This window comes from Megascapheus bottae, chromosome X, assembly GCF_031878675.1.
Source record: "Megascapheus bottae isolate mThoBot1 chromosome X, mThoBot2.hap1, whole genome shotgun sequence".
NCBI classification, from domain to species: Eukaryota; Metazoa; Chordata; class Mammalia; order Rodentia; family Geomyidae; genus Megascapheus; species Megascapheus bottae.
The window spans coordinates 12,219,388-12,230,676 of NC_143547.1; the positions used below are offsets into that span (position 1 = coordinate 12,219,388).

The 11,289-nt window shown below is 34.6% G+C and overlaps 1 long non-coding RNA gene across 1 annotated transcript in view; it reads left to right on the forward strand.

Annotated features, from left to right (window-relative positions):
• LOC150040485 (uncharacterized) overlaps positions 1 to 10,836 on the forward strand; it is a 33,124-nt gene extending 22,288 nt beyond the window's left edge. Inside the window, exon 3 of the long non-coding RNA XR_016533762.1 lies at positions 10,763 to 10,836. This is a non-coding gene — a long non-coding RNA (uncharacterized LOC150040485). The remainder of the gene's footprint in view (positions 1 to 10,762) is intronic.
• Positions 10,837 to 11,289: the final 453 nt, after the last annotated feature.

Below are 11,289 nucleotides of genomic sequence, written 5' to 3' on the forward strand. Positions count from 1 at the left end.
ATTACTAATAGGATTGGAAAAGCATATGTTTAATTGTTAATGGTTTGGGTATCCTAATTTTGAAGAACCTGATCATGTTACCCATTTGGACATTAGATTCTAGTTCTACTTGGTTTTGATAGGATTTGGTAGGATTTCTTAAATAGACCTTTGTTCATGATGTGAACTGCAAATATTTTCTCCACTGTTCCTTATCTTTTTCTTTTCTAATGTCTTCATATGAGTGGGATATCCTACTCTGAATATACAAAAACTTATCAATCCACTGTTTTAAAGCTAGTGTCCTATGTATCCATTTTAAGATATCTTTGCAACATATTGAAGGTACTTTCTAAGATTCATTATACATTTCACATTTATACCTATAATCCATGTGGTGGCATAATTGACCATTTATTGCAATTTATTACCTTCATTTCCGGTCATAACACTACTTTCCTCATTGTTCTTTAGTTTTACCTATCTCATCACACAGATAGCAATACATCTTTTCCCCAAGACTTCTTATTGTTTGCTATTGTTCTATAATTGATAACTACAAAATACTATATTTCAATTATCAAAAATTTAACCAAGAAAATAAATCACATATAGACAAAAAACTTAACAAATCTTGATAGCAAGTAGAATTCCTTCAGATTCTATGACTTCCAAAAGATGTACATATTTTGAGTCTTTATATTTTCACAAATTCTATATGAGGTAGAAACTCAATTTGTGTGCTATACAAATTCCCACATATCCTGGGATTGTAATTGGAATTTATTTGGCTATAGATCTTTTGTAGGTAATTTAATATCATTTAATAGTGCTTCAAATTATGAACATGGTATACTTCCCCACTGAGTTAGATCTTTTTGCCTCAATAATATATTATAATTTTTATTCATGTTTCATTTGATTTATTTCTGTTTTGTTCTCCTATTTTACTGTTTTATAATTTTATTTCTTAATTATTATGATAGCAATATAAGTTCCAGGTGCCCATGGCTCACACATATAATCCAAACTACTGAGGAGGCTGAGACCTGAGGATTGTGGTTCAATTTGAAATCATCCTGGAAAAAAAAAGACCATGAAACTCTTATATCCAATAAACCAGCAAAGGTCCAGAAATGGAGATGTGTCTTAAGTGGTAGAGCAGCAGCTTTAAGCAAAACAGTCAAACAAGAACGGGAGGAGTGCACACACACACACACAAACACACACACACATATACACACACGCACAGAGAAGTCATTTAATATGAATATCTGAGGCATTGTTAAATTTATCCTTACACAAATGTAAATATATGTATATTAACATTTATTCCTTCTCAATTTATTAAAAAATGGTTCTGGACCTTGAACTGGGGGTATTGGCATTCAACCCTGAGCTCTTTTTGCTCAAGGGTAGTGCTATTTAACTTTGATCCACAGCACTACTTCTGGCTTTCTAGTGGTTAATTTGAGATAAGTGTCTCAAAGCCTTTCCTGCCCTTGCAAGCTTTGAACCAAGATCCTCAGATCACAGCATCCTGAGTGGCTAGGAGTACAGGCATTAGACACCAGTGGTGGGCCCTTTAAAATTATTACGTATTTTCTTTTTCTTATACCACTAAGTTCTTCAGTATAATATGTATGCATGTATGTTTGTATGCAAGCATGTACTGGGACTTGAACTCAAGGCTTCATACTTTCATGTAGCTTATTTTGTTCAAAGTTGTCCCACTGCCACTTAAGCTGCTTCTAGCTTTACACTGGCTAATTTAAGATGATTCCCTAAGATTTGTCTGTCCAGGCTGGCTTTAAAACTGTGATCCTAAGATCGCAGCCTCCTAAGTAGCCAGGACTACAGACATGAGCTACTTGTTTCTAGCCAAACATTGCTTTATATTGCCAATACTAATTTAATTTTACTTATATATTTACCCATTTATCCACAGTAGTTGATTATTGACTTTCAGGCTCTGAACTTGAGGATGAGTCACAAAGGAGATATTGAACTCAAGTATTACTACAGATATGGAGCATCAGAATCATTACCTTCATTGTACTGTTGCAAGAAGCAAAGGATAGAGCTATATACCTCATTAATGAGTTAGAAGAGGAAAGAAAACCATAGTATATTCTACTATAACGGTCAAGATTCTTCTATGTTCACATACGGGTATTTTTCTACTGAGTTCTGTCTTCAAAATGCAGTATATCTGTTTTTATAAGAACACAGATCAGAAATCTGAACTCAAAATTGTCATTTTCTGTCAACCCCGACACTCTCTAGTCAATGTTTTTTGTTTGCTTGCTTGTTTGTTTGTTTTGGTTATTCTTGGGGCTTGAATTCTGGGCCTGGTTTCTATCCCCAGGCTCCTTTTAACTCAAGGTTAGTCCTCTACCACTAGAGCCATTGTGCTGCTTCCACCTTTTTCTGTGATTTATTGGACACAAATGTCTCACAGAGCCAGGTGTGGTGGCTCACACCTGTAATCTTAGCTACTCTGGAGACTGAGATCTGAGGATCAAGGTTCAAAGCCAGCCTAGGCAAAAAGGACCTGAGACTTTTTTTAATAGCCAAACTATTACACTACAAATTCCTGCTACTTAAAAATAGTATAACAGTACCAGAAAAATTAGTTTAGGTATTGTCAACATGACTGAAAACCCAAGTGTAAGCAGTCTCCGATCAGTAGATTGTTTCAGCATAGATACTAACTTTCTCAATGTTTAAGTTTTTATATTATTTGAAGTATTCTACATCATGCCCCATGATTTTTTTTTCATTTTATTTTTTGAGACTCTTATCTCCAAATCACCTCTAGAAAACGGGAAGTGGGGCTTGGCTCAAGCTTAGGGCTGTAGCCTTGAGCTGAAGAGCTCAGGGACAGTGCCCAGGCCAGAGTTCAATCCCCATGACCTACAAAAAAATACTCACAAACTTTCCTACCTGGGCTGGCTTCAAATGTCCATCTTCAGATACCAACCTCCTGAATAGCTAGGATTACAGTCATGAGCCACCAGTGCCTAGCCCTGGTCAAGTTTTCTATGGCTACAAACAAAACAAACATTAATGTTGGCAATGAGTTAGGGCATCAGCTGCTTCATGTTCTAATTCGGGCAAATTGAAAGCCTTGTTGGGATTCATATATCACATAAAAATAATTTTAAATACTGCTTTTCCTAACATGGATAGCAGTGACAATTACGAGTTCAATTCCTTTCTTCCTTCTCTGGTTATTCACTTATTAACTCATTTGATAATTAAGTCCTGAGCACTTTTAGCTAACTAAGGCCCTGCTGTTCTCTAGGACTTTTATTTACTTGGATCTCTCCTCTTTCAAAGGAAGTCTCTAATGCATTCAACCAGATAAATTTATTTCTCTGTTGTCACAGTCCATTATTTCTAGTTGTTATCAGGAAGCTGATTCTGGTCCACAATAAAATATAAGAGGTACTTACTTTATACAACAGTTCAGGAGAATAAAAATGATCATGCAATTTAAAATCATTCAAAATGGTCTTAACCATCAATGAGAAGTTGTGATTATTCTGTGTATGATCTTTGAAACTTCCAAATACTAAAACTCTTATTTTCATTAAAAAAATTCATATGGAAATGAAAAACAAAAGTAATGTCTATTTTGTATCCTGTAATTGAAGACATTAGAAATATTTAAAATCAAAGACAAAAATTAAGGGAAAATTTTTAAAAATTAAAATTAAGAGAAAAACATGACAAGTGGGAAGGGTGAGCAAGAGGAAAAGTGAGAGAAAAAACATGGGAAGGGGTAACAACATTCAGGAAGTAATGTACCCACTACCTGATAAATGTAACTGTAACCCCTCTGTACATCACCCCAACAATAAAATAAAATAAAAATTAAAATAACATATAATTAAAAGCTATAGTTATTTGCACACAATTTATCATTTCAGTTTGAACAGTCCTCTCTTTGTTCTATTGCATAGCCTAGGAAACAGAGCAACTCCCTATTTTGTCATGCTCTTTTCTAATATTGGATCCATTTTCAACATTTTACCTTTCTTTGTTCAATGTTACAAACTATCTCTGAGTTCCTTTTTTGTGTTAGATTGCTTTCTGTGAGACACATGTCATCTTTTCTTTGTCACAACTCCTTCCCTCCATCATGTCATTAAATTCACCTTCACCAAATTTGTCTAGGCTTCTTTAAATGGAAGTGGTGCTAACATCTCCACGGACAGCTTTTACTTCTATACATCCATCAACAAACTATTTGAATTCACTTCTTTTATTTTGTCATTGCACTTATACATTTTTGTTCATTTACTTTTAATAAATTGTCACATGTGTCTTTCACAGGGGAACCAAGAGGCAACACAGATGTACACATTGCTGTCTGTGTGTGAGCTTAATAACAATTGCCTAGGAATCAGTTACTAACAAAATCTGAAAGGGAAGCTGGCAGCAAAGTTTGTATGTTACACAATTTCTCAAAGTTAATGCACTGCAGGCATTGAATTTTGAATGGTGTTGTCTGGGACTGGTGCTAAATAGCTAAATTGTGACAAGAGAAACATATATAACTCAGGTCCATGCAAGAGGAGAACTCTGTATGTATAAACATTTTCTATGGATGAAAACCTGTTTTAGGTAAAATGTACATATGTATGCTACTGATGTTACCACAAAACTCATTGTCCTCAGGATTTTGACCAGGCATTTCACCAAGCAACAAATTCATGGGTTTTAACACTTGTGGCTTCCTAGCATACCTGTATTTTAGATATTCTTTACATAATGTTAAGATTTCTTTATTTAGCAAACATCTATGAGGCATTGGGCTTAGAGTGAAGAATTGACCAATTAGGATATGAAAAATTCAGAGACCTCAAAGTTCATAAATATGAAATGACTTTTGAATGTTAATTAGGCCAAGAGATTTCATCTGTCTGACTGTGGACAATATCTACAAAAAGTGAGCCAGATGGAGGACTGCAATAAAATGATCCCAGGCTATCACAGGTGGCTACAACTCTGATGCATAAGACAGTGGTGCTGCTGGATAGCAGCTGTGGTATCACTGTGAAGATGAGCCAAAGGAACAGCCAATGCTTTATAGTTTTCATCTGGTTCATTCATTACTTATAATGGAAAATTATTTTTTTAATATTTTGCCTAACTACAGGAATGTTGGAGGAATTTCATTTATTATAGGAAAGCCGAACAAAATATGTTTTCTGATTTGACATTATAAAGTTGAATACATGGTATAGAATATGTAATTTTCCACAATGCAGGCTGTTTTTGTCACTGCCGAATCACTGAATAATAGAAAGAACCCTCTAAAGTCTTTTAAAAATGTTTTACATTCTAACCTATTTAAGAATGGCGGCCGGGCACCGTGGCTCACACCTGTAATCTTAGCTACTCAGGAGGCTCAGATCTGAAGATCGCAGTTCAAAGCCAGCCCAGACACTAAAGACCCTGAGACTCTTATCTCCAATAAACCACTAGAAAAGTGGAAGTGGCACTGTGGCTCAAGGGTAGGGTGTAGCCTTGAGCTGAAGAACTCAGGGGCAGTGTCCAGAGCTCAAGCCTCAAGACCAAGAATAACAACACCAACAACAAAAAAAGAATGATTTTGAGAGTTTACATCATGGGTGGTAGGATTAATGATTTCAAGATATTTTGAAATTTTTGGAAAACAAACATTAAACTTGTTTTCAATAAAAATGTTATTACTTGAATCACATCATTACAGCAATTGATACTCTCTAAATTAATATTTTATCCATGATCTTGAATCATATTTAGTATCAATGTCAAATTAGGTATTTTGTAGAGTTCAGTAGAGTTTAATATATTCAGAAAATATAATTATGTTTGCTGATGCTTTATACAGGAATACATCAGATTGAATCATGTTAAGAGTGCCTTCTTTATTGGTTTAAAAAATGTTCACTTAAAGGCGGACACCAGTGACTCATACCTGTCATCGTACCTTCTCAGAAGTTTGAGACGTGAGGATTGTGCATTGTACCTAGCTGGGGCAGGAAAGTCCCTGAGATTGCTATCTTCAATTAAAGACCAGAAAGCCAAAAGCGGTGCAGTAGCCTTGAGTAAAAAAGCTCAGGGGCAGTGTGCAGGCCCTGTGTTCAAGCTCTACAACCGATCAAAACAATAATAATAAATTTTACTTACCCTGGTGTGGAGAGGCACATGTTTGTAAAACCATCACTCAGGAGGCAGAGACAGAAAGATTTTGATTTTAAGGCTAACCTAGGCTATATAATGAGAATATGAAAAATAAAACTCCCCAAAACAGTAAGTAAAACACCACAAACCCAATGAGACCAAACCCTAAAACAAACCAATTGGCATGCTAGGATTTAAATGGAAGTTTAAGGAGGGGTTCTAGCTATTTCTTTCCAAATCCTGGCTAAAGCTTTAAATAATTATTTTTATTAGCATGCATTAGTTTTACAAGGGAGGAATTTCATTGTGTATTACATTTCCACAAATGTGTACATTTTCCCCCCTGTATCATTTTCCATTTTCTCTCTTCCTAAAACAACTTCAACACAACAGGTTTCTTTGTTCTATTTAACTCTCTTAAGTCCAATTTTTATTATAAATCATGTGTGATGTATTGTGACTTTCAAAAATGTAGGTACATAGCAAATATATGGAACCAATCCAAATGCCCCTCAGTAGATGATTGGATCAACAAGATGTGGTATTTATACACAATAGAATTCTATGCTGCCATCAGAAAGAATGACATCGCCCCATTTGTAAGGAAATGGAAAGCCTTGGAAAAAAATCATATTAAGTAAGCCAGACCCAAAGGAACATAGGCTCAATGGTTTCCCTTATTTATTTGTAATAATTAGTACAAACCTAGGACTCTCCTAGCAAAGGATTATAATAGATCCAACTCTGGATACATAAGGCCATATAGGATGAGGCCAAGTTAATTTACCTCAAGGACATGGAAACAAGAACTGTTGTTCTTAATGTACTATGTTTTTTTCTCTTGTGCTGCCTTTTGGTTAATCTCATATTGTTACAGTATCTAACCTTGTTACCTGTATATTGTATATATCTTTATTTGTTTATTTGAAATAGGAGGGGGAAAAGATTAGGGGTGGGGATGGGGAGAGGGAAATGGGGACAAAAACATGAGAAGGGATATCTATGTGTGAGAAATAATGCACCTTCTATCTGGTAAATATAACTGTAACCACGCTATACAATAAAATAAAATAAAACTTTAAAAAAATGTAGGTACTTTTGTCTAATCACATCTTCTAGACATATATGTCTCTTACTTTCTAACTATACAATATAATATGTCCTTTATTTATTGATCATGTGTAAAATGGCCACAGTTTCAACATCTTTAAACCTCCATTACACAACTACAAAAGTAATAATGATAGTAGATTTTAAATTATATCACTGTCCACATTGAACCTGATAAGTGGAAAACATTTTTAAGGGAATGCCAGTGCCTAAGAAGACTGATTTCATAATTTAATTTCATTAGTTTTAGCTTGATTGTGTTTCCTGCAATAATTTGTACTTTTTAAAGTATGGATAGTGTAAATTTACAAATTCAATTTTAAATAAAGATCTCTTAGAATAAAAAATTCAAGTATTCTTATTCTAGTTTGAAATTTAGTATTGTTCTTTATTTTCAGTGATAGCATATTTTTGTTGACTCAGAAAACTTTCTGTTATCTGACATGATCTTTGTGTGATTAGTAAAATTTCCCAATGAAAAGTACCCTATCTCTCATTTGATTGCAAATAAGTAGAAAAGAACACTGTTTAATTGAATTAATTTCCCATTTAAGAAACAGATTGCATTTGACTTCCAAATCATTCAAAATATAATTTGTTCATCAATTACTAAGAAAGTACTTCAGAATTCTGTAGAGCCTAGTGGTCCTTCTTATAAACATCTGTTATGATTGTATTCTGGGCATGAAGACAAGTCAATAATAGAGAAATTTAGTCAATAATCTCGTATAAAATAGATTGCATCACATCATCTACTTAATTCATTTTTATTTTTAATTTAATTATTCATTTTAATTGACACAATGTACATATTTATGAAGTACAATATAATGTTTTACAAATAATGTTTTAGGGCTGGGAGCGTAGCCTAGTGGTAGAGTGCTCACCTAACCTGCATGAAGCCCTGGGTTCAGTTCCTCAGTACCACATGCTCAGAAAAAGCCGGAAATGGTGCTGTGGCTCAAGTGGTAGAGTGCTAACCTTGAGTAAAAAGCGTCCAAGGACAGTGTTCCAGGTCTTAAGTTCAAGCCCCACAACTGGCGTAATAGTAATAGTAATAATAATGATAATGGCATCATCATTAAAGAGAATTTCTCCATTATTGGCAGGCTCATTTTTTCTTTTTTTCTAGTAGGTTATTCTTTATGATATCTAATGATGATCAAAATGCAGTGACTCATATTGGAAGATATTACTAAAATGTTTTTTTTTTAAATAAATGTTTGATCTGTGATACAAACTAGAAGAGCACAGTGTCTAGTTGAACTTGTTCTTTCTCAAAGCAATTGTGCCAGAGCTGATTTTGCCCCTATTTGACCATACTCAAATTCATCTGGCTTCAGGCTTCTGGCTGCATCTATGCATCTCTGTGACCCTGATTCTCTCACTGGACTTGATACTTCTTTCTGGTCTCCATGGCTTTCACTCTTGGCTTTGTCTCAAGGACTTTGGGCTGGATTTGGATCCAAAGCTTTAGGCTTTGACTATGATGATTTCATCTGAATATATTTGCCTGAGTTTAATAGACTGGCTCTTTAACCGACTTGGTTTTACTAGTCCAGATGATTCCATTAATCCAAGAGAGCACTGAGAGATAGTGGCTTTCATCAAAATTCTTTCAGAAGCTTAGAACTTATGTAGAATTACTTACTTGAAAGGCATTCGATTACTCTTAGAAGAAATGGAATTTGTCAGTCGAAAAAAAGCATTTGAAATTTTAGAAAATATATCATTCAAAATACAGAATTCTACTTAAAACAGTTTGTACTTCTGTTTTCTGTTTGTTTCTCTATTCTGCCCAGCTAATACTAATAAATACCCATCTAAGCATACCAAGACATGCAACCTCATGTTTTTCCTTCCGCTATTAAAAAAAAATCTTATCACTAATGGCAATAGCAATTGTCATCAATATCGGTAGCAATTGACATTTTCTTTATCAGTCAATAGGGCTTGAACTTCAGGCCTAAGTGCTGTCCCTGAGCTTTTTTGCTCAAAACTAGTGCTCTACCATTATAAGCCACAGCACCACTTCTGGGGTTTTTTGGTGGCTAATTAGAGATAAAACTCTCACAGCCTTTTCTGCCCAGGCTGGTTTGAACCACAATACTTAGATCTCGGCTTCCTAAATAGCTAGGATTAAAGGTGGGAGGCACCAGTGACTGGCCTATCAACATTCTTAAGTAGAAGAAAATGCACGTAACTCAAAACTCAAAGAGCTATTTCAGAGAGCTTTCACGGTATTTGAGGGTAATTTTCCAACAAACATTCTTGAAGGCATGATTAAATCCCCAATGATTTTTGAAGTGAAGAGTTTCTCATTGTTTTACATAAATGTTTGGCATAAACACTAATTGTTTCAAATAATAAAATACAATTAACAATTGTTGACATTTTAAGTTTTCAATTAGCAGCATTGTTTTAAGTACTTATTTTGAAGTAAAAATTTGCACATTTATGATATTTATAAATGAAAGCATTTGCCTAATGATTTTCATGGCTGAATGAGAAGAGATGCAAAAGTAAAAACTGCAGTTCTTTTTAATTATCTGCTTATTGTTTCATTGTGGCCATTTGTTTTAAACGTGTCAACTTCCTTTAATTGTTCAGTTTAATAAACAATCAAGTGATCTGAGAACATCTATGGTCTAAAATCAAGGTTAGGAACCGAATATGGGAGCTAATTGACATATTTTGTTCTAGGGGCAAATAAAAGTATCATAGGAGGCTGAGAAGTGGATAGCGGAGGTCACATTAGTAAAGAATTCAAATCAACTGCAAGATCTAAGCAGATTGATACTTGTGCTCCACAGTCTAGAAATTGGTTAGAGATGACAGACCAGGGCCCTACATTCAATGGGGAGGTCTAGTGGTGTGTTATGGGAGTACAGTCTGTAGGAAACTATGATATAGTCAAAAGACAGGTGAGAAGTGCCACTAGAACAGCGGTACACTGAAGTAAAATGTATTCAGGAAGTGAAGAGAATCAAATAGTGAGAACTCGGTGGGGGGACAGGGGGAACGAGGAGATAGAGGGAGCCAATGCAAATTGGATGTTGTTTTACTGGATAGAGTAACACTGGAAAAAAAAACTTAGTCCCAGAAACACAGAGTAAGGTTGAACCTGTATGTTTGAAATAAAATCATTGAGTTTATGTGCTGAAATGGAACAGACTGTTGTAACACAATTTTTGTTTAAGATGATGACAGCAAAAGATGAATTAGAAATGCTTTGCAATGGAAGAGTTGATTGGATTTGAGGATCAGTTGGGGGTGGATGATGTGTTCTGTGTCTGGGATAAACATAGGTGCCTGGGATAAGTTGAGAGAAAATGGGCAGCCGCTAGGTGATGATGATCTTTGGGGTGAGGAGATCAGTTCTGTATTGTACCTGATGTGTATAAATATGATTGTAGAAGCAGTATGGAAACAAATAAGCCACCAGAGGAAAACTATCTCATGTCTTACTGTTCTGAATGTTTAATTGTCTTCACAGAATCATTTGTTGTCATCAATAATATATCTAGTACTTGCAGTCCTGAGCGAACTACTGAAATGCTAACAGCGAAGGCAAAACACGTAAGTTTACAAAGTATGTTTGGCCTTTCTTTACAGTAAATTTAATTAAATTAATTTCCGTAAAATTAAGTTGGAATTAAAAGTATGTGCATACATATATATATATATATCTAATTTGAAATTAAAGTATTTTTACTCAGAGCAAATTCATTAAAATATTTTGATATGAAGCTTGTAGATTATTTCATGGGCTATCCTTAAGTTCATAGTACATGTGAAAATATACCTATCAATGATACAGTAACATAAGCTCAGTAGTTTTATTTGGTAAAATCTGAGGAAATATAATAAAAGAAAAAATGCAAATAGCACTTAAGATTCGAAAGTAAGTGAAACACCAGTGGTTCATGCCTGTAATCTTAGCTACTCAGGAAGCTAAGATCTCAATCTATTCCAGCCCATGTGACACTTATGTTTAATTAACCACTAAAAAACCAGAAGTGG